At 37.7% G+C, this 25,037-nt stretch overlaps 1 long non-coding RNA gene across 2 annotated transcripts in view; it reads right to left on the reverse strand.

Annotated features, from left to right (window-relative positions):
* LOC139827762 (uncharacterized) overlaps positions 1 to 24,323 on the reverse strand; it is a 38,690-nt gene extending 14,367 nt beyond the window's left edge. The window contains exons 1-4 of one of the 2 annotated variants that reach the window (XR_011738688.1): positions 24,118 to 24,323; positions 23,651 to 23,787; positions 22,889 to 22,992; positions 19,457 to 19,894 (exon numbers count right to left, since the gene is read on the reverse strand). This is a non-coding gene — a long non-coding RNA (uncharacterized lncRNA). Of the gene's footprint in view, positions 1 to 19,456; positions 19,895 to 22,888; positions 22,993 to 23,650; positions 23,788 to 24,117 lie in introns of those variants that run through there. The other variant, XR_011738689.1, reaches the window with a different exon arrangement.
* Positions 24,324 to 25,037: the final 714 nt, after the last annotated feature.

The following is a 25,037-nucleotide window of genomic DNA, read 5'->3' on the forward strand; positions in this document are numbered from 1 at the left end:
AATACTAAATAACATTAATATTTAAAGTGTGTAAGAACCTCAGCTATGGAATCTAGGGTCCTTCTTGGGGCTACTATCAACCTTATTGGATGGGCAAAAGAAAAATGTCCTATACCTCCAATGAGCATATTGTTCCATTAAGGAATGTCTGACTGAGTCAAGTGAGAAGATGAATTTAGAAACAGCTAAAACAGTAACCAATGAACATTCCTATAACTGATCTACTCAGCAGCAATAAAATGAGAAAATTAGCATCATTGAGCCATCCAGACTGATCCTTCAGACGTGCTGGTATTTCTGCATTTGGCAACATCACAAATTCTGAAAGAGCATTTGTGTGAGAATGATGGTTTTTTTGTGGTGCCATAAATCATTGGAGGAGATGAGAAGCTGGATATAAAAATATAGCTCTTCTTGAAGATATATTAACATGTTTGTCCTCGATCCAATGCTTGCGGCAGAGCAGGTGAGCATCCAGATCTAGGTGAGAGCATTTATCAGCAAACTCTTACAGGATATTCATCCTATTGCTGTCTGAGTACTAGTGGATGCCAAGTTACTGTAACAAATATTGCAGAGAATGAAGAGATTACTATTTCCTGGGAAAAATAATACACATAATTTGTATACCTTGCAAAGTCTGTCTATTCTCTTTTGATATTTACATTCAGGGGAGTTGATACAACACAACCAACACCAAGGTACCATTTCAAACTGAGAAAATGAAGAGAAAATTTGTGTTAGCAGATGGTTTTTTGTATGAGGAGCAAGAGCACTGTGGGTTTCTAGAGCTCCGTCTTAAGATAGAGAGCACCTGTATCCTAATGAGTTACAGGAAGAAAAGAGTCCTCTGGATCTTTATTCTTTTTCATATTATTAAAATAATTGTTGTTCATTCAAATGTGAGCATTTAGCAACTCTGGATTTTTTTTATCGCTGAAAGAAAATTAACAGAGTTTAGATAAATTTAGAATTATTTCATGTTCATCATCATGACTTGAACTCATGTTTTTTATTGAAATAACGATATTTAGTGGAATCCTGTTCCCCTTTAAATCAGCTGCCAAATTCCTACTCATTTATTAGGGCCAGGGCTTCACTCACAGATTTTAAAATGCACACTTTGATTTTGCACATCGTCTCTACAAAATTACTCTGATTATCTAGTAATGATTTTATTTGAATAATGAGATCTCTCCTCTGAAGTCGTAGGATAATTTATTTGCATTTTGAATTAAATTGTGACTGAGATATTTGAGATAATTATGCTTGCTGAAACACCCAAAGAATATAAAGAGAACCATACAAATCTTGAATGAAATACAATTACAGTTTATAATTTGAAGCTTTTCAGCAGCTTTCATAATAATCTCCTTCAATCCAAAATTAGGTCCTCGGCAACATGGACTTTTTCTTTGGTCATTCATCAACCTTGGTACTTGTAGGTAGCTTCTGCAACACCAGATGCATAATCCATAATATATGGATTTCGCTTTAGGCCTCCATTTCTCATGAACACAGATCAGAGGAAGTCATAATGAAACATATGCACCCCAGCTTTATTTAATAAATCTCTTGTAGGCTATGTAGAAACTTCCATTTTCTGTCATTTATAAACTGGCAAAATAGAGTACAACTACAAACTGAGGTCTGTCGTACAGGTCAAGGCCTTTTCCTTTCCAAGGCATAGGACATCCCTCTGTAGAAGTTGTTGGCTAAAGGAGTGCATCTGCTTTGTTCAATGATATATAAAACATTCTCAGAGGTTGGGAGAACAGTGAGATTATTGCAGGAAGCTTCTAGGAATGGACAGAAAAGATGGATACTGGAAGGCATGATCGTGGCAGAAAATCATGGCATCAAACTGAGAAGCCTGTGGTGTGTTGGCATCTCTAACCATTTTTGGCTTTTTGTTTCCTTTCTGGTCTCATTTCTGTCCATCGTAGTCTCCAGATAACTCTTCTCCTGTAGCAAGCTAGACACAGGACTGATAATCTATAGCAACATATCAGACTTCTACAGTGATATTTTTCAATACATACAAATTCTAAGTAATTTTGCTTGATGTATTTGACAGTGATAGCTAGTTTCAATACAACAGCTTGAAGTTATGCCTTTTCAAAGTTATAATTTGTTAGCTTTTAAAACAAAAATGGCTGCTATTCCCAATGGCAGAATTTACCCCCACCTCCTCCACACACACATTCAGCTGCTTTTTTTCAAACAGGCCATGAAGCTGGCTTTGCAGATGTGATCTTGAATCTCTTGCTGAATCTCCATCGCAGTGCTGTGGGGCTGTGTGAATCTGGTTTTGTGGAACAAGGATAAGGACTGGGATCTGAAAGAGTTATTGCTATGAGACAATTTGCCTGCTCTGGAACTCAGAAAATTCCAGGCACCTCAAAGGAGTAAGGCAGTTTGATGTTTTTCTGGGTGTACTGTTAGATCCAGGGCAAGGATTAGTGGCATTCATCAAAGTACTGATTCAGTGTAATATTTTTCAGCTATAAAATTATACACAATTTACAAACTATATATTGAACTGTCAAGCTGTGCGCACTGTTAGCCTACATAATGGCAGGATTGCTTGTTATCTTGTCCCTTGTCTCTTGTTGCCTTACAGTGTTTCTAATGCATTTGTTGTGTCTTGTCCTTAATTATCCTCCAATTCTATATGAGCTGTGAAGCCCTGTGCCCCAGTTGAACAGTACTGATTTCGGTTGAGCTCTCCAGAGTGCAAAGGTCTGCCTGCAGGGAGGAGGGTGAAAGACAATAACTCTTTAGAGGGAAAGATCTCATTTATCTCTGCATCCTGTGAATACAAAACCCTTCCGAGATACTCTCTGCCAGCTAGAGTTTTATGACAGAGTTTTAGAGTAAACAGTCTCTCAGTTACAGGATGACTGCTATTTTTCTTCTAACCAAGCTGTGTTTGGGACCTGAGGTAGGTGCCCATGCTCCCTCTATGGCACAGAGAGGCAGGTGTGCATGTTTGATTATAAAGAGGAGGAGATCCTGGCCACCAAACTTTATGCACCTCAGCTGAGCAGATCAGATCTTCTCCACGGACCAGCTAGGAAATATGGTATTCTTTTTAGTAGGATTAATCTGCCAAAGGGCTGTATGTGCTTGCATCCAACAGACTGGCTTTGCCTTAACTGTGTAGCTTTGTTTTTTCAGCCCATGATTGGAGGAGTTAAAAGTTAATGCAAGTACTACCCTTGCAGTGTCTCCAGAGGCAGAGGAGTCTTGGGAATGTGTGTGGCCTTACTGGGACAGAGACATAAGGCTATTTAAGCTTGACTCTACCCACTGTGGTCCATAGAAGAAACTCCAAACCACTGCAGTCTACCATGAGACTACTCTTTTTTTTCCCCCTTTTCTCCGATTTTTAATCTCTCAAAGCTTAGAGTAGCAGCTGCCATTCAGGATGTCACATTTTAAAACTGCTAACTTCAAAAACTCTTTATGCTTGATCCTGGCATCTCTGAGCTGTCAGTGAAGCCTGAAATCTTTACCTACCTATTAACCCCAAGACCTGTTCATCAGCAATACATCGGTAAACTATAGGCACCACTAAGGGAGCAACCTGGCTTAGTACCAACAATGCCCTTCAGTGTACAGTTGTGTTGCATATAAATAAAATGTGGCAGCAGAAACTAGGCCAGACCACAGTCAATAGCCTCATTGCGTTATATGATGTTGGCAGTTTGGCATTGCAGAACTTGTAAAAGATTTTAGACTGAACTTTTTTATCAGGTTTCAGGTACAAAGCAGTCCAAATGCCACCAGCATCTTCATCTTAGGGGCTATGCTTCTATACATAGGAATGAGAAATAATCAGATTACTTATGGAACATAGTACACTAGTGAAAAGTAGAGCTCACTTCATTTTAGTGAACATTTTAATACATAGGAAGCACCACCATTTTTGTTACTGACAATTTAATTTCCAATGTTTCTTATTGGAAAAGAAGGTTTCAAATTGCTGCATTTGTCTCAGAGAACATATTAAACTGAAATGGTGAATGGCACAGAAGGATCCGGATGGATGAGAAGAGTGTGTGGGGCAGGCAATGGTTTGTTTTCTACAAGATCTTTCTCTTTTCAGTAGAGGTTAAGCTTTAAAACTTCAAGATAAAATTTCCACCTGAAATAAGGTGGTGAAAGATAAACATTTCTAAGAAATGTCCCCCTTCTCCCACCTCCATGATTTCTTCTGTCTCAAGCTGCCACTTTGCTTTATATTCTCTGCTGCGATGTACAGTACAGAGCTGTGTCAATTTTGGGTGCTCAACTTTCAGTCAAGCCAGTGTAAATGAAACTGTCAGCAATGAGAACAGAGATGTTTGCTAGAAATTAAATAAGAAAGTCTATGCTAAAATGCATTGATAACAGTATTTCATTGTTTTATTCAGCGTTTGTCTTTCTACACCACAGCCTCAAACTCATATTAAAAAAATGTCAAAAACTTGGAGGGCTTCTGGTACTGTACAGAAATTGTGAAAGGCTCTTCAAAACTTGGTGTTGTCTGGGCTCTCAATATTTAATGTGCACTGAACTAAAACTATGCTCTCATTTTCTGTGTCCTTAATAGCTTTATTATGCCTAGTCTGTAAGGTTTCTGAGAGGAACCTTTGTCTCTACTGCTCCCTAGGTGAATTCACACATCTGTCTGGTGTGATTTCTGCCCACACTTGCTCCACCTTAATTTTGTGCCTAAAGTGTTCTCACCTTGAAAAGGTGCAATTCACATACCAGCCTGGTGCTTCAGGCAATGACAGATTCTGAAACCAGGGAACAATACAAATTCCTAGGTCTGCATATCTCATCCGAACTCCAAAGAACTCTGCATGGCTTTAGACAAGAGGCAGGGATTGCTTCTGTATTTACTCAAAATCCTTGTTGGCATGGAGGTATACATATACAATTTGAGATTAGAATCACGCTGCCCCATGTACATACCTATATGATCTCTTTCCCCTAAAGACATTATTCTCTGAATCAGGAGAGTCACCTAATGTATGTATATAACATATAAGAAAAACCTTTATTTAGTGAAATTTTAGGGACATCAGAGATGGTAGCTGTGGGTTCTGGTGGTTGTTGTTGGTAGTGCCTGATCTTGCTGAGATGATGTATGTTATTCACACCTTTGATTCAGGAGAAACAATTAAACAATTTCTACATCTCTTTTTGTAATGACAGAGATCTAAGTCCAGAGCACAGAGAATCTTGCTGAAGACACAGACATTCTGACTCAAAACATCTGAACTGGAGGCATTGATCTGGGTGCAGGTTTCTAAGAATGTCTGTAAGGAATCAGATCTCTCCATGCCAAGAGAGCAGTACAGAGCCCTAGAAAGAATGCTTATTCTGGAGTAAGTTCTGGAGTTAGTTGCTTTACAAAGCAGTTTCACTGTTTTTCTTCTTGTTTGTTTCAGAAGAATGGGACTTTGTGTACATTCATTGCAAAAGAAACAGATATGAAGCAACGAATGTTGACTAAATTAAAAAAAAAAAAAAATAGTAAAGCTGGATACATCAATTGTCCTTTTTGAGGAAACATGGTCAGGCTGGTTCAGATTGACCAGAGCTTCCGTCATTGCTGTGTGTTGCAGAAGCAGCCCAAAAATCAATTTAGGCTCCAAATAGACTTTATTCTAACCATAACTGTTTAGCAGCAAACCAACTAGAAACAGGGTTTATGCAAAATCCTTCAGTGCTCCAACAACATTATGAAAGACAGATTTGGATACCGCTTAGGAATTCAATTAGTACACAGCCAATTCAGACTCAAGGTATCGCAAAACTTTAGAATGATGATTCAAAATGTGCATCTACCTACTCATAAAAAGTGAGGACTCTCAAGTGTACCCAGAAGATATAATCACTCACCAATAAGGTAAAACGTTTTAATCCTCAAGGAAGTTTCTTTAGGTGGTGTCCTGGATCTAAGGCAGAGAATCTTCCACTATAGACCCACTGCTCCAAGGAAGACCAACTCAAAGGGGGTCTCCAGTGGCTCCATTTATATCCCAGCTGAATCTGAGCTTGTGGTCATGTAACCTAGTGGTCTAGAAATTTCTCTCAATCAAGTCATTTCATTGGTTAGGGGCCACGTCTGTTGACCAATGGTTATGTACATGACCATAGTGGTCCATTGATGTGGAAGTTTCTGGTGCTTTCGGGATGGAGGCAGGGAGGGGTGAAGGTGCACCTGCTACAGTATATTCGAAATCTGAATTTTTATCTTAAAACAAAGTCAGAGAGAAAGAGCTGAGAGGGAAAGCAAAAAAGCAATGCTAAAAACTGCCACTTTGGTTCCCTGTGATGACTCTCCCTAGCAATGCGGCAATGAACACGTTTTCTCCAAAACCTGGGAACAGTCAGGCCGTGTAAAGCATTAATTAGAAGCTGTTGAAAAATATTCCTGGCCACATTTTTTTTCTTTAATAAACTATCTAGGTTATATTACATTGCCTCTAACATTTGTTGAATTTCAGAATATTTTCAGAATAAAACAGGTCTAAGTTATGCTTGCTGAGAAAACTGCAAGTGTCAAAATCTGGGCAGCAATGTTACAGAAGAAAGAACTTTTAAAGGACAAAGAGATAAATACTTAGAAAGCAAAATCAGGGAAGAGTTTTGTTAAGAAGGAAACTTGGAAGCTATGTATACACTACAAAGTTGTTTCTAGTCAAACTTTGCTAATGGGAAATTAAAAAATGTGTACTTTGTCTTATGATAACTATGACATGAAAGGCTGAAAGGCCTACCTCTACACGAAATTATTCAACACCAATATGTAGGTGAAGTTTACAAAAGCAAAAGGACATTTCTCTGGGTATAATATCTGTCTCTTCAGTAGATGGTTTAACTATACCAGCAAAAAAAGATATTTCTTTTACTGGTGATAGCCGTGTTTCCATTAGAAGGATTTCCCAATGTACTTCCATCTGAATAATTCTGGTTACTGGAACAACTTGTGTACTGGAAACCAAGCCAGTGAAGATTTTCTAAAATAGGGGAAAATAAGACTTTTTTTTTTTTAAAGAAAATTATTACTAAATAGAGCAGCAGGTAGGAAAAAAAAAAAAAGGATGAAAACTAATGAAGATAAATTAGATAAGGAAGACAGCTAAAGTCAGAAAAATTTCAGGGCCTTCCATCACTCCTATCTGTTCAAAAATTGTCACTCAAAGGGCTACATATAACGTGACAGCTATTCTCTCCCCTCAGACCATCTATTTGGCTTCCTTAATAGTGACTCTAGTCCGAGAGCATAATGACCAGATTTTTTCCCTACCTCTTGTGACAGCCTGATAATTTGCAGTCAGTTATATTTCCTTCTCAAAGGCACCCCTAAACTTTAAAGACTTGCCATAAGGCTTCGGGAACATTATTGCAATATAAGTAGCAATAACTATATTTCACATTTTTGAGGAAATCCAAATGGCCAAGCTAATATTTCTTCAGTATCAACTGTCAGCATGTAGTCAAGATTTGTATGTATTTATCATTTTATAGGCTATGCTAATGCATTCATTTTTATTTTTGTTACATTATTGTATGCTACGGAATTGTAATAGTTGGTGGTAACAAGTAATATGTTTATGTCTGAAAAGTCATTTCTACAGTAGCTCTTGATCTGTAAATAGAGCATGTTCTTTAAGATGTTTATTTCAAAGTCAATTAAAATACCCATGTGACTAGAGGGTGTAGGGAATGAATCATCTATTAATAGTAAAAATGCATGTCTCTGCTATACAAAGTGAAAAAAAAAAAAAAGAAAAACAGCAGTGTGTTTAACAAAATATATTTCTCAAGGTTGAGATTCCCAGAAACACCTAAGACATTTAGGATAAAGCCCACTGACTGTCAGTAGAGAACTCCAGTTCCTAAATCCTGACCCAAATGAATCAATTTTATTTATGCTGAGCCTTTTTTTTTTTTTTTTTTTTTTTTAGGTGAAAGAAAAAGAAAGACTCTGAGGGTTTGGTTTTTTTTTTTATGTCAATCAAAGACCCCTGTGTTTTCTGTGGTTTCCATAAGTGCATTTCCAGGACTTTAATTACTTACTGTTTCCAGTTCCTTATAAAAAGTTCACAAAAGCTATTCCACTGCAGTTACTGGAGTCTGATTGCTTCATTGGTTTTCCATTTGCCACAAGGTGAGAGTTCATTCTAAAGCAGCAGTACATAGACTTTCTTACTCGAAACAAAGAAAGAAAGGGAGGTCATTTTTCTTTTAACCAGAAAACCTTTGAAGAATGGATGAACTAAAAGACTGGAAGAGTGAGAGAAGAGTGTGTTTTTGGTTGGTTGGTTGATTGGTTGGTTGGTTGGTTGGTTGGTCGGTTGGTTGGTTGGTTGGTGGTGTTGTTTCGGTTTGTTGTGTGAGTTGTTTTGTTTTTTGTCCCCCTTACTTCTTGTGATCTGAATTAGTTTTATTGTCTAAAAGTATACAACATTAACTTTACTATACTAAAACTGAATAGCCAGCAAATACCCAGTGCACTGTATTGTAAACTTGAGTACACCATTGGAAGGAGAAAACATTATGGTGTTTTCTAACCAACATGCACAGATTTATCAAGAAAGATTATGAGAAATTTTAGGCAGCATCTGTTTAATAGATGGTGATTATGTATGTAGTGAGGGATCAGCATCAGGTCACAAAATTGCATTTGAAAACGAGAATCAGGCAGACATCACTGCCCAACATTATACATGACTGGGACACTGAGGCACAGTCTTTTACAATGGACAAAGTATTTCAGAGAACTGTGACTTTCTCTGGGTTCTGCCACATTCCTTCTATATTTCCACACACAAATGATTCTAACTTTATATATTCTTCTCATTCTTCCCGTCAATTTAAATAATAAGGTGTTTGAGACAAAGACTAGCACTCCACCCTCCACTCCTGCTCCTACACAGAAACTAGTACAACATGGTGGCTCTGGGTTCTTCAAGCAATGCTAGCAATGGAGTTTTGCCATACTACACCTCTTGTCACAAAACTGTATGATCACTTATATATCCAGCAGTCTCACAGCTCTTCTAGAGAGAATACACTAAGACCTTTTAGAATGAACGGACGTTTTTGGGGAAAACTATTCCAGTTTACTAGCCATCTAGCAGATGTTTATAGAATCACAGAATGGTTTGTGTTGGAAGGGATCTTTAAGGATTATCTAACCCGGCCCTTGAGCAGGGACATCTTCCACTAGATCAGGTTGTTCGAAGCCCTGTCCAACCTGTCTTGGACACTTACAATGATCCACAATCTCTCAGTGCCTTATCACACTCATAATGAAAAATTTCCTCCTTAGGCCCAATGTAAGCCTAACCTCTTTCAGTTTAAACTGTTGTTCCTTGTACTGTCACTACAGGCCTTGGTAAGTCATCTCCCTCTTTCTTGAAAGCCTCTATTATATATTGATAGGCCACAATAAGGCCACCTCTTCTCCAGGCTGAACAACCCCAGCTCTCTCAGCCTCTCTTCAAAGGAGAAGTGTTCCAGCTCTCTGATCATTTCGGTGGGCCTCCTCTGGACCAACTCCAACAGGTCACATTATCACAGAGGTCTATGTGTTTCTCGTATTGTGGGCCCTGGAGCTGAATGCAGTATCGATGGTGGGGTCTTGTGAGAGTAGAAAAGAGAGAGACAATCACCTCCCTCAGCCTGCTGACCCGGATTTTTTTTTATGCAGCCCAAGATAGGATTTGCCTACTGTCCTGCAAGTGCACATTGCTGTGTCATGTCCAATTTTTCATCCACTAGTACCCCCAACTCCTTCTCCACAGGGCTACTCTCAATCCCTTCATCCCACAGCCTGCATTGACATTGGGGATTGCCCTGACCCAGGTGCAGGATCTTGCACTTGACCATTTTGAACTTCATGGGAGTCACATAGGCCCACTTCTCAAGCCTCTCAAGGTCCCTCTGGATGTCATCACTTCCCTCTAGTGGATCAGCTACGTCACTTATCTTGATGTCTGCAAACTCACTGAGGGTGCACTGAGTTCCACTGTCTGTGTCATTGACGTAGATATTAAGTAGCATTGGTCCCAGTATGGACTCTTGAGGGATGCCACTCAGTGATTTCCATTTGGACTATAAGCCATTGGCTGCAACTCTTTGGAAGCTGCCATCAGACAATTCTTTATACATCTAAGAGTCTATTAATCAAACCTGTGTCTCTCCAATTTAGAGATCAGAATGTTATGGGGGATCACATTAAAGGTCTCACAGAATTATGTAGGTTGCTGCAAAAGGAACTGTGGTTTTTGTGTTGTTGAAATTTGCTGTTTAATATTGGAATACATTCTTAAATAAATGAGGTTATGTTATAGATAATTTTAATGTGCTTTTCTTGCTTTATGTTTTTTTGCTACTGACTTGTTACCTGCTGTTTATTTTATATTTATTTTAGACTATGGAAATGATGTTAGACAAAAAACAAATTCAAGTGATTTTCTTATTTGAGTTCAAAATGGGTTGTAAAGCAGCAGAAACAACTCACAACATCAACAATGCATTTGGCCCAGGAACTGCTAATGAGCATACAGTGCAGTGGTGGTTCAAGAAGTTTTGCAAAGAAGATGAGAGCCTTGAAGATGAGGATCATAGTGGCTGGTCATCAGAAGTTGACAATGATCAATGAAGAGCAATCATCAAAGCTGATCCTCTTACAGCTACACAAGAAGCTGCTGAAGAACTCAATGTTGACCATTCTATGGTTGTTTGGCGTTTGGAACAATTTAGAAAGGTGAAAAAGCTTGATAAGTGGGTGCCTCATGAGCTGATAAAAAATAAAAAGAATTGTCAGTTTGAAGTGTCACCTTCTCTACACAACAACGAACCATTTATTGATTGGATTGTGACATGTGACGAAAAGTGGATTTTATATGACAACCAGGGATGAGCAGCTCAGTGGCTGGACAGAGAAGAACCTGCAAAGCACTTCCCAAAGCCAAACTTGCACCAGAAAAAGGTCACGGTCACTCTGTTTGTCTGCTGTCCATCTGATCCACAACAACTTTCTGAATCCCAGCAAAACCATCACATCTGAGAAGTCTGCTCAGCAAATTGATGAGATGCGCTGGAAACTGCAACACCTGAAGCCAGCACTGGTCAACAGAAAGGGTCTAATTCTTCTCCATGTCAAAGCCTGACCACACATTACACAAACAATGCTTCAAAAGTTAAATAAGTTGGGCTATGAAGTTTTTCCTCATCCACCATATTAACCTGACCTCTCACTAACCAACTACCACTTCTTCAAGCATCTCAGCAACTTTTTACAGGGAAAATTGTTCCACAACCAGCAGAATGCAGAAAATACTGTCCAAGAGTTCGTCAAATCCCAAAGCATGGATTTTTACTCTACAGGAATAAGCAAACTTATTTCTCATTGGCAAAACTATGTTGATTGTAATGGTTCCTATTTTTATTATTAAAGATATGTTTGAGCCTAGTTATAAAGATTTACAATTCATGGTCCAAAACTGCAATTCTTTTTGCACCAGTCTGATAGGTGGATCACATCTGTAGCTCTTCCATTGTTCACTGATGCAGTCACTCTGTTGTAGAAGGCTATCATATTAGCCAGGCACAATGGTCTCATGGTGAAGCCATGTTGAAGGATTTGGTGATTTAAATTGAAGCTAGGACCAGAGCTATTTGTGTGTATGTGTTCCTCATATGTAGCTGTAGCCTGAAGATTACAAAAATAATGGAAGCCAGGGGTAGATAATACTAGGGTTTGTGTTTATTAGCCATATTCAATGCACCTGTTTCAAAAATTAATTTCTACAGATCAGCTCTCTTTCACCCTGTATCTTCATTAATGCAAATGTGACATATAGAATCTCTCAAAATTAATTATATTGGATTAAGGCAAATCCCATTCCTGGCCCTGCCAAATCATGTAAATGACCACTGTGTATGAAATTAGCTGACTAACAATAAAGTTAGACTATTAGAGGAAAAAAAACTTTAAAAAAGATCAGTGTCTTAGTCCAAAACCATATGTTGTTTATAAAAATGAAAATAGTAGAGCACAGTGAAATAATATGACAAAACAATTCTATACTTCATGAGTATGATTAAGATGTGCAGTCACATGAGCTAAATGTAAACAATAATGTATAGGGGTAAAGTATTGCCTGTGAACTCTTTCATGTGGCTTCAAATGTATTCTTACTCTAGGTTTAGGGTACATTTGATTTAACAATTCAGACTGGGACCCTGACAAGGTACCTTCTTCTTCAGATCTTTGAAAATGGTATAAAGTATACTATTTTCTAGTGAGAATTTCAGGTGTAACAGAAAGAAAATGAAGTTTATGGGTCTCCTTCTTCACTAGCAGAGATGTTATCAGGTAAGTGCCTCCTGAACGTTAGATAGCTCTTTTTTTCCTTTTTTTTTTTTCAAATACTCCTAGGTTTTATCAATGCAAAGCAAGTAAGAAGATGGATCCTGCTCATGTTTTATTTAATTAAAAGCCTAACTTCTCTCATACTTTGATTTCAAATAGACAAACACTTTTTATTTTAAATACATGTGGCATACAGTTACCTCTAAAATCAAATTTATTTCGGACCAACACCCTATACCTAGGTTGTTCAAAACACATTCAATATTTCTGAAAGCATAAACATATGTTATAAAGTTAATTCAATTTTGAAGTGCCTTGTCATCTGGCATTTTTATCTTAGGAGAGGATTTCCTACTTATTTTCCCATGCTACAGATGTGTTTTCTGAGTTGCAACATCTGGTACTTAGTAATTGGGTCTTTCCTTCAGGCAGTAGCCATCTTTGATCTAAAATTACAGAAAGTCTAAATTTAGATTTCTCATACTCTTGCTGTTTCATATCTCTCTGCACTCCATGGCAGATATTTGGACAGATTAATGGATGAGACCATGACTTCCTTCCTTCCTTCCTTCCTTCCTTCCTTCCTTCCTTCCTTCCTTCCTGCCTTCCTGCCTTCCTGCCTTCCTGCCTTCCTGCCTTCCTGCCTTCCTTCCCTCCTTCCCTCCCTCCCTCCCTCCTTCCCTCCTTCCCTCCTTCCTTCCCTCCTTCCTTCCCTCCTTCCTTCCCTCCTTCCTCTTTTTGTCCTTCACTCCTTTCCCTCTCTTCTCTTCATGAACAGATTGCTGCAGTTATTGTTAAAATAATTGATTTGAAATCAAACAAATACCATAGTTTTGAAATACTAAAATAGAAATATTCACCTCCACTCCAAAGGAAGCAAGCAAAGCAGATGCCAAATGGAACTCTCCAACAGATGATTGTTACATTTGCACAACAAAAAATGCAAAGCCCCTCTAGAAAGGGAGACTCAGCCCAATCATATAAGAAGTTAAAAAGTACAGTAGTTGATCTGGTGTGGGAAGAAATATCTTTTAAATAGTAAAATAGAATAAGTAGAAGTTTAATTCATGAGGTTGTTCTAGTGAAGGGAATGAGTAATTTGAAGGATTGAGTGTGGGAGGTCTCTGCAGATGTTGAACACTTAAAATTCAAGTGCTTTCACAAAGACTTCAGTAAATAAATCATCATATTGCCCCTTACTGATTCCTCTTTAGTTATTGGTGTCTAGATATTATATCACTGGAGTAATATAGAAGCCCAGTTAAATGTTACTTGAGCTCCAAGCTAAAAACTCTAGTTTCCCACTTGCAGTGATTTACTATTAAAGAAACTAGACCATTCTATACCCTAATTGCAACCCCAGAAAAAATGTGTGTTCTAATTCCTTCTACTGTTACCATGTTCTCTGTGGACACTAAATGTAATTTTATTACTATAAGCCCTTGAATTTTTCCATAAAATTTGCAGTTCCAAATCATGTCTATGTTCTCAGTAGGAGATTTGTCAAGCTGCTTTTCCCACAGCCTTCCCTCTCCCTTGAAAGATGGTTGAAACCTTGCCACCATTGCTGACAGTATTGCAGAAGCTCATTGGTTCTCTGCATACCAGAACTGCTGTGTCTGCTTACCACACTCAGCACACAGGCTCAGACTGTAAGATTGTTTTTGCACTGTTCAGATTCAACTGGTCTTCTGGGACCTGGTAAGTGCCATGCTTTTTCTGTGTTGCACTGTGAGACTAGTGAAAGCGAAGGAAGATGAGACAGTTTGAAGTGAGGCTAGAGAGATGTTCAGAGGTTGGCTGGGAGTGCTTCTGCATGGTGGGAAAGTGCCCATTACAAATTAGCTGGAAAGCACCTTCACTCCTATGTGCTTGAAGTGTAACTTTTCTGTACTTAGCATAGTGATTCTCAGTTACAGCTTGTCAAAGCCTGAAGAAATACTGTAATAGAACATGTGGGTATTTCAGTGTTGTTTTTATTCCACAGAGCTTGACATGGAACATTGTTTTCATTTAAAACCCCAAATTTCATAAAAGTCTGTGTTCATGCTCCATCATTTCATACATTCAACACTGACACACACTGTCATACTACTGAAAGCAGTTAAGTGCATAATATCTCTTCTTCTTACTCAATTTTCTCCTAAAAAAGAAAAAAAGAAAAGAAAAGAAAAGAAAAGAAAAGAAAAGAAAAGAAAAGAAAAGAAAAGAAAAGAAAAGAAAAGAAAAGAAAAGAAAAGAAAAGAAAAGAAAAGAAAAGAAAAGAAAAGAAAAGAGTATCCACTGTGAGATTTCTTCACATTTGCTGCTTGTCTCCTTTCCCTACCACATAAAAACCAAACAAACAAGCAAACAAAAAAACAGAGAAAGCTGAACATCTCATCTGAGATGTATGTAGGACACCAAGGTGACATATGTACATGCAAACTAATCAGTGTTAATGCATATACGCTGGCAAACTTTAATCACGTCCCAGCTATCAAACTCTTCTATCCTCTAGGGTGGTGTGATCCAGTAGGCTCCTTGGGAATGGCTGCTGGGGAGTGCTGGTTGTTGCGTGTTGTGAGCACCACAAGGAGTATTCAAGCAGTATAACAGCATCAAGAATTCACCTTCAGGACCCATGGCTGTTTCCTGACACTACTTAATTTGGGGATATAAAGCCTCCTTGTTTAGAGAGTCTTTAAAGGCAAGTCATAACTATGTATAACTCATGCGAATAGACTTAGCCTGTAATTTACTTCTTCTTCTGATTGAAATGCCTAGAATTGACACTGTAATCACAAATAACTGGGTCATGGTTTCTTTAAGGTGTTTCAAAGTGATAGTGTGTATAGATTGCAGGTGTAAGTTTTAACAAGTTTCCTACAATGTAAAAAATTTTTCTAGTTCCTCTTCTTGTGGATGCCTAGCTCTCACCTCATGTGATTTCAATCACTGTTCGTAAAAGAATACATATATTGATGAACATCTGCCTAGGTAAAATGTTACTCCAGAATAGCTGGACCTGTGCAAAATGTGTTGCCTTTCATCAAGAAGGTTTCTTTTAGATAAAATTTTCAGATATAAAATTTATTTGAAGCCATAGAAATTAATCTTTACACACCCTGCTCATCATGGAGTTGGATACATTGTTGCAGGTCTGTTGGTCTGAAACAAAAATATGACCCATGCATCTCTTCCCAATATTGATGGAAAGGCTCAGGGAATTGCAGTAACTCAGCAAATCATGACCTTATCCTTTCAGAACCACAAATTCATCCTTGCTGAGGAAGTCCATTGTCAGAGCACATAGCTTGGGCTGCAGGCAGTTAGCAGCTGAGATAAAGACAGTCTGTCCTCTGAGTCTATTTTTACTGGATACCTGCATAGCTATGTAAAATTAAGCTGAGATGTACAGTTTCATTAAGAAGTCCTAATCAATCTGTTGTTCGGACGTCCCAGTTGTCTTAGGAACCTGGAGATGGTTCAACTTCTCTTTGTTCCAGGTGTTCACAGATTATCTGTTCTTATCCCGTACAAAATGTTACCAGCTTTCTGTTTGATCCTCACAGTATATGCACTTACTCCAGTGGTTGCTTTTCTGTCTGAATTACTATCTTCCCTCCTTACCTCTTTTAGTCTGATTTAGTTATCTTTTTTTCACAATCTACCACAGAGTATGGATAAATATAGAAGGAGGATAAATGTGCCTGACACTTGCAGGCTGCTGCTGTCCCCAGGAAAAGTAGCTGCAGAAAGGGTTTAGCAAAAGAGAGTAAATAATGACCAGAAAGATCCAAAAGAGGGGAAGAAAGAGAGAAGGCTCTGCCGCAAGAGTATTTGGATTGTACAGAGCATTCAAGAAGTTCCATTGCCTCCTGCTTTGTATTGAGGCAATATATATTTAAAAATATATATATTAGGGACAGACTATTTATTTTATACATTTTTTTTTTTTTTTTTATAAATGAATGGAGAAGCTATAGCAGACAGCTTATTCCAAGCAAGGAACTAAAAGGCCTAACTTCTCCAGCAGTGCAGATCCCAATGATCATGTGATACAAGTTTGGGAACAAAAAAGATGAGGATTAGTATGCAATTAGAAGAGTGAATAGACCAAAATGGTTAACTTAAATTCAAGCTGAAAGCAGCAATGACATTTAGCAGTAGCCTCAATACGTGTCAGATGGAAAGCCAAGTGGTTTGATTGCAACACTCTACCTGTTTCCACTCTGAGCTGCTCTTGCCTCATTTTCTATCTCCTTTACCTCTGCCAGCCTATTTTGCAATACTGACATTGGTTTTTACCTGCCATTTGAACATCTGAAATGATCTTTATTTCACATTCATGACTGAGGCTCAATTTCCAAATTCCATCTTCAAAAATATGGATGTACTTGTCTCTGTGATGGAAATGTTACTTTCTAAATGCCTAGCTTTATAGCTAGAACTAGTTCAGCCTCTTCAAAAAAGGAAAAACAACCTTCTCTTTCAGGTTTTGAAAATGAGAACTGATCTGTCATTAGATGGTGTGGATTCAGCATGCATTTCAAGGCGTTGTGTCACCTTCACTCACAGGAGCCTTGACTTCTTGTTATCTAGCATCCAGTGTCACCCTTCTCTGTTTCAGTGGCTTTCAGTCAAGTTTCATTATTCTCAGAAGTGTATTCAGTCAGATCATCTATATCTCTTTTTATTCATTCCCTGAAGTTTCTGAAAGATGTAGACTTTAAAAAGAAATATATTTTATTATTAAACACATGCAAATAGGGACAGTCCCTCCTGCAGAATTTGTGTTCTAGTGAATTTTATACCATATGCATCACTGCAGTTTGAAAAATCTCCTTCAGTCAGGTCTCATCAGTGCAGTTAGTTTATTCAGCTGGATCACTCATGTGTCACTCAGTTTTAGTGGCTTTAAAAGCTGCATGGATTAAAAGAATACTGTTTTATTACACAGAGCTACATTGAGGGAGTTTACTTTCAGCATCTGTTTTATTACACTAAATTTAATCTAATAATGATTAGATAGACTTTATTTTCATTCTATGTTTTATAGTTGTTAGAAACTGAAAATATTTTACAGTCCTAGGAAAAATAATGAGATGCTGCTTATGTTTAGACAAAAATTATGTCCATGGATGTCTCATTCAGACATGAGATTCAGTGTAAATTGGATCAACTAATACATTAAATTTTTTAAATTTAAATTTAAATCAAGTAATTTGTCCCAGTCTCCTTTCCCAGTGAAACTGGGTGTGTTGCCTGACATCAGCTCTCCAGGTCAGAAGCATTGCTTTAACATGCTACCAACAAATAATAAATAACCAGTAATATAGACCCCCCAAAATTACTAGATTTTGCACACAGTAATCCAATGTATTCCTGACAACTCTCAATGCCCATTGATTAAAGTATGTACAAAGCAAAAATGAAGGGATATCTTCCACCCGTGTCCTTCAGATTCAACAGAAGGGCAAAGAACTGGACCTAAATAAACCTGTTTTTGAAAAAAATAATTTGCCACTGGGTTACTCAGACTGTTAAATTAGAAATATACAGGTCTGATTAGACATGTTCAAGAAAAGTAGATTCAGGTAGGGATTTATAGAGCAGTACTGAAATCAGGCTGATGGAAGAAAAACTCTTAAAATTACTCTGGGAAAATGAAGTCTCTGCTTCTCTCTTTTGAGTAGATCAAGGGTGGCAGTGGTGTAACAAATGCCAAAAAGAAAGGGATCTGATCAAATTCAGGGCCAAAATGAGAATGACTGATTATAATCTGGCAATGTCTAAATTTATTCCAGGTATTCAGATTAAAGTTTACAGACACAGGAAGAATGAGAATGAGAACTAATGAGGAGTCTCAGATAAAATCTGTGAATATCAATGAGAATTATTTTAATATTTTTAATTTGTTCTCTGCTACAGCTCATAGTGAAATTTGAGGTGTTTGTCTGCCCAGTGAGACCCAAACTGAAAAGATTAAGTGCTAAAACAAATTTCTGCCAACTGCATTAAAAATATACTAGCACAAGTGAGTAGGAAAAGGGATAGGCCATCCTTTCTGGTTGGAGTTGAAGCAAACAGCCTATTTTTGGTACAGCAAACTTGGGCAGTCTGAAGGTTGAGGTGGGATATAAACTTTGTGCACAGAGCTGACTTGGGATTCAGTTTATCTGTAAGTGTAGGGAGAAATTGAAGAATATTCTGTAACTACCGAAAGAAATGTGTACTACTAGATAACTTTTCAATTGCATATATTTTGTTGCTGGAAGATAATTTTTTTTCAAATTATTTTTTATAGGTGTTGGATGTTCTTAACTTGGTAAGAAAAAATGTCAAATGAGCAGGAAAGGCATGAAAGCTTGCTTATTCGGGAAATACCAGTGGAGTCATAACTGGATTACTTGGGGACCAATTAAAAGCATCCATATTCCTTGTTCTATTGGATTTGTGTCAGAAACCAAACTTACCACTGCTTAGGCAAGTTCTCTGACCTATTCAATAGGATATTGAATGTTGTAAGGTTATGGACCTCTGAATATCTTCCAGATATATGTTTCAGCTTGTGTAAACAATTACCAAATAGGCAGAGATTTGGACTGGAATTTCCCAGCCCCCAAATAAGGGCCGAATTCAGTCTTTGAGGTCTTGCTCTCACACTTTTTCACATTTGTAAGGTATCAGGTTTATCCTGAAAGAGCACAGGAAATCACTGTTGTTCTCAGAACTTTTAAGTAGTGAAAAATGTGTTTTCTTCTAATTCCTTATGGAAGCTTCAATAGAGAGCTCAACCAATGGATCATAAAACACTAATAAAAATCTCACTGCTTAATTCCTCACAAACCTTTTACATTTCAAACCCTTCCCTGGTAAGATACACACCTGTTGGTGTGTCATTGATGAACATTTGATATTTCATTTATATTGATGAGATTATGAACAGTTTTCCCTTTGTGTGAGAATTCATTGAGTTGAAAAGACTGAACTGCTGGTTAGTATTCACATACTCCAAGGTTAGATACATAACCTATCTGACCAGTTTTCCTAGGCTCCCTACATAATAAATGAAGAAAAACATAGTTTTATCTTTGCAGGTTTATTCAGAGCAGGACCCTGATGTTTCAGGGGAGATCCTTGCATAGTGATACTGGTTATCCTGCAGTAGAAGGGTGTCTGGATGCTGAAATCGGTGTGTACACTTGGACTGCAGTATTTTAGTTTTGACAAATCAATGTTTTCTGTCAAAATTAGTTTGCTGAAAAATTTCCAGTCAGTGCCAGTTGGCATGTGTTTACAGCTAGAGTGAGTCAGCCGCATACATTGTCCGCTGGCACACATAGCTGTTATTCAGACTGACATTATGATATGATGAGTATTTGGCAGGTTGGTCTTAGTGCAGTGGCAAAGAGATGCGTCTGTCATCTCTTGCTCCTTCGACCCCCGTGGTGGTCCTGTAGAAGTTACAAGTTCTCTGCATATAGTAGGAACTGTGCAGATGCAAATGATTGCTGGAAGGACCTGGAAGAAAATGGGGTTTTGACTGGAGAAATTGAGCAATAGTGACCTCCCAGTTAACACAATGTAAGTAAATATTTTTCTTAGGAGAACAAGCAAAACAAACTTTTTTTAAAAAATCCAATCTATGATGAACACTTTATGCACTTGAAGTTTCTTCTTAAATTAATTCTGATAGTCTGGAAAAATTTTCATCACAAGAAAAAATTGATTTTTTTGTCGAAAAGAAAAATTGATTTTTCTAAGTTTTCCATTTTTCTTCAGCTTGAGCTACTTTCCATATTTGACCTAAATTAATTAATAATTATTCGCTACATACCAGTCCCCTCCCCCACCAACTGACTTTTCTGACCAGCTGTAATCAAACCAAGAAGAAGACAGAAGGCAATGGTTCTGCTTAAATAACAACTACTTTATTTTTTCACACAATTGTACCTTCCATCTTTGTGTTAGCTCATCATAACGTGGTCTGTGTTGTCTTTTTCTTATCAGAAGACTCTGAAATGAACCCCTCTGTGATGCTGTTCCTCAATCTGTTGAATGCAGCTTTCATAATTCTCCTGTTATTTTTACTGTGACATTTTCACAATGATATCTTGCATAATTCCTCTTCTAAGCAATCAAACTTCGGATTTCCATTGTCTTTCCAGATTTCCTTGCTAGTTTGTAAGGCATTCCTCCTACAGCACTCTCAGCAAGTGCTTTTCCTCTCACTCTTCCCTTTCCTGTCCAATTACACTTTCTTAAAACCATAATACATCTGACCCTATGTGTGACTAGTTGTGTTGATTTGTCATGGAGAAAGATGCCTACATTTTCAAGCACACCTCTTTCCATAAAGGAGGAATTGACTGACACCTTCTCTGACGTGCAATTAATTTTTAGTTGTTAATCACGAAATCATAGAATTACAGAATAAATTAAGGTGGAAAGGCTACCTGGAGGAGATCTGTTTCAATCTCTAAATACGGCTATTATTTATTGAAAACAGTAGGATCTGTGATATTCCTGCTCACTCTGTGTTCTGTGACTCTGATAATGACTAAAAGGGCAATTAAAACTGTTTTCCAAATGTCATGCAATACACTTTGTATTCTTTGATGATAAATACAGCCAATCTGAAGGAATTCAACGTTTTGGATGTTCTAAGCTGTTTGATCTTGCTAAAAAGAGAGATTATAGGAAGATTTATCACATTTAGGAACCAACTGCACTCACAGAGTATTAAAGACAGCCTATTATAGTAGAGTTCTTCAAATAAGGGCAAGTGTGAGGTGCATTATTTCAGAGCTACCCTTAGTTTAGTTCATTTTTTACAATCTGAAATGGACTTTCTTTGAGAGGATCAGCTGCCATTTCAGTTTGTAAATTGCTTGTGAGGAATGTATGATGTCTGATATGGTTAATTGAAGGTCATGCCAATCATAAGGCTAATCTGAAAACTGGGAAAAAAAAGAGAAAAGCAAAGCTCAGCAGTCCCCATTAAAATATGAAGCATCCACAATATGTCTGCTTGTTACTATTTCAAAACTGATCCTCATTCTGTTTTGAAGCAACATTTTTGTTCAAAATTAAGGATAATGATACTAGTTATTATTTTCTTATTGACTAAATCAGAAATATGCAGACTTGTTGGATGTTTAGCATGTTGCTGTGAGGTAGAGCTGAACTTGAGATATAGGAGAGACAGATCGGAACAAAGAGAACTGCAGACTAATCACATCCTTGTTAAGGCTGAGGGAATTTTACATTTGTTTTCACTTAAAAGAGTTATATTATGGTTCAGACTGAATTACAGTCTGAATGTAGTCTGAAGTCTTGTGTAGTAAATTGCTGGTGCATCTCAGCTGGGTAACACTTCTAAAATACAGCAACATGAATTGAAAACTAAAATGACATGGTTTTGTAGCATAAATAGGAACTATTAGAATAAAACTTTCCTTTTCTATTTCAGTGGAAAGCTTGTATCCCAAAGGGTAGACAATGTCTCAGACTGGGTAATATGGGTTTCTGAGCTGCTATGAAGAGCTTGCTCAGTCTGCTGTAACTCTTTTTGTGTTCCTTGGACGTGGAAACCATTTCTGATTTTGTGCATGCATAGTTTTATCCATGGTTATCTCATGAGACCTCTATATGCACTACATATACACCAAATTATTATTAGTATTTCAATAAAATAGTTCTTATAATACATTTGGAATCTCTAAGGTCATCTTGTCCATCTCATAGTTAATGAAAAATTGTTTCCCCATTGCATTTTCAATTCCTTTGACCAAACTACATTTAAATAATGCAGACCAAATGTGCTTCTATTGTTCACACTGGGAGGCTTTCATTATTCCACATTACATTAATGTATGTGACATGTATTACAAAAAAAGCCTGCTATTTCACTATTGCCATGAGCATGACTTTGTTTTCATTGCTCAGTTATTCTTTTTATATAGTATTCAAATTCATAAGAAGATAACAAACTCAAGGACATTCTTTTTTTGTCTTAAGTACTAACAGCAAAGTATCTAACTCCCATCATTTTAGAAGGAAAGCTTGCCCTAATGCTCCTAGGCTATTGGGACCAAGTTCAGAGTTTGGTAGCAATGAAACAGATGTTTCTAAATTTGTTAAACAAGTCTGTGAATACCAAGCAACCCTTGCTTTTAATCTTAAAGAGACAGAACATTTAATGAAATTTGCTTATACTGATCCAACAACACAATGTTAAAAAAGGTGCTATTCAAAATGAATATAAGTCACTGGTCAAGAGCATTTGATCTTGTGTAAATCTTTAACCAGAGAACAAGATAAGCTTATCGTGCTTACGCACTAGGTTTCCAGGGCTGGCTATAGTTGTATGTGATGTATCAGACAACAGTAAAGCAGAACTTTGACCTATATTGCTGTAGTGTATTCGCCTATACCTGCTCTTGTAAAGCAGCAGAACTTGTGGTACCTATGCATACTGTGAAGCATACGGTAGTGCTGCAGAGCAGTGCTTACCAGAGGAGAATCACAGAGGGAACCGGCTCAACTCCTCCTATAGCTTGCGGTGTGCCTCAGGCAGCCCTTTGTGACCAGAAACTTAAGGACCAAACCACTTGTTTCTTCAGTGGAGTTGGCAAGGGAAAGGAAGGGAAAGAAAAAAAGTCAGGACAAATATGCAGGAAGGTCTACATGTTGAATTTTTCAGAGATTTTCCACGTCAAAGGGTAGTACTATTCAAAGGATGAAGAGTTCTGGCCTATAGTCTTTGATCAGATTCTAAATTAAAATTAAGTGCAACTTTAGGTAGACATTGAAATGTATTCCTTAGTGCTAATAAATTTCTAATAAGCTGGATATCAAACTACATAAATCATATATGTAGTCTTGCTCGGTAACAGCACAAAACAAAGATTGAATATAATATTTAGCACAGTCTTAAGGAAGAGATTGTTCTTTGTAAGCTCAGTTAGGCATTTTTTTTATGCATGAATTAGTTATTCCAACAGACTGGTTCTTATTACTGAGCATATCCAATGGATTCAAGTGTCAGAGTAAAATAGTCTCACACCTAATGCTTACAGAGATTTCCAAAGCAACTGACATTTGCTATTTCAAAATCATTTCACAGTAGTGGAAGACTCAGAGGCAACATGGGCTTAAAAAATAATGGAAAGGTGAAGTACATTTCCATCCTGCTCAAAGGCACCACTGCAAACTGGGAAAGGTAAGCCTGCACTACACCTCCTCAGTGACCACATTTTGTGCCCAAATACGTACCACTGAACCCAGGAATCCCACAGCAGGGTGTGTTGTATCTGCCTTGTTTTGCTGTTTCAGAGAGGGATGAAGGCATCCTGCTGTTTGCTGTTGGCCTTCAGGGGGGTCTTATTTCTGTACTCCTGCACGTGGTATACCTAGCGATGTATAACCCAGAAAGCGAGACAATTATTAAGAGATGCCCTTTGCAAGGGCCAGCAGAGAAAAGAAAGAACATCTACAGCATTAGCAGGGATAATGTTCAATCCCACTAGGCTAAGGCAATATTGTAGGTAAGGGATTAACCCAGAAAAGGATACTATTCCTTTAAAAATGGAGAAAGCAAAAGCCAATTAAGTAAGTTGGAAAAGAGTATCTTAACTATGGAAAACATTAGCAATAGGAAAGTTCATTGCTGAAAGGTAAGTTCCCTGACTAAAAATAAGCTGTTCAATTAACTAAAAATTATTTAAAATTACAGAATTTACCTTATGAAAATGCTTAGACTTCCTGATTCTCACTCTTTCCTCATGATGAAGTTGATCCTTTTGTTCCTCTTTGCATGATCAAAGCAGACCTCTGGTGCATGATGTCATAAAGATGGCAGCTCCCACTGAAGACAACTCGATGAATGGAAATCCTGAGAGAGTGACAGCATGCCTAAAAACTTAATTGAACGTTTTTGTCCTCTATGTGCATGATCAAGCGAATACATGCACACATGCATGTGTTAATGTTTATCTAGGAAATACTGTCTGTGTTTAGCTCTGTAAACCTATTTACAAAAATCACAGATTCTTTGTTTTCTACACTATTCTCATGTGTCATTTGACTGTCTATATCATGGTCACATTCAACAAATGAAACTAGTTTCAAAGAACTCAGATGCACTATTTTGACACCGACCAGCATTAGAGGCTATTTAGCAGCAGCAGTTACTCTTCGTGATTCTGACTATAAAGCTGGTGGTGCTCTGACTTCTTCCAACAAAGAAATCGGTGGGAAGCAGTACATCATGTACAAGGTCTGTCAGAAAATAGGAGCTGCAAAGGCCAAGAGAATGCATTTATTCTTTTCAACAGTAAGATTAGCATCTTGCATTCCCCAGAAGAAATATCAGCACATGCATGGGCTTTTCCAGTTGATAGACCAAAATAAGGCAGGTGCCTTATCCCTGACTCTGACATCCCAGGCTCTACACTAGGGTGTTGCAGACCACTTTCTCTGCCCCAGCTATGAGGGAGAATTCCTTTAGCAGAGGAACAGAAAGAACACTGAGAAAGATGATGTCATAGTCTGCTTCAGTAACATCCAGTTTATCATTGCTCACATTACCCTGCATCTTCCCTAGAAGCTTCATCCAGCTTAGTCTTTTCCAGAGTTATTTCTAGAATTCTGTATTGACACA

Source organism: Patagioenas fasciata, chromosome 3 (assembly GCF_037038585.1).
Source record: "Patagioenas fasciata isolate bPatFas1 chromosome 3, bPatFas1.hap1, whole genome shotgun sequence".
NCBI classification, from domain to species: Eukaryota; Metazoa; Chordata; class Aves; order Columbiformes; family Columbidae; genus Patagioenas; species Patagioenas fasciata.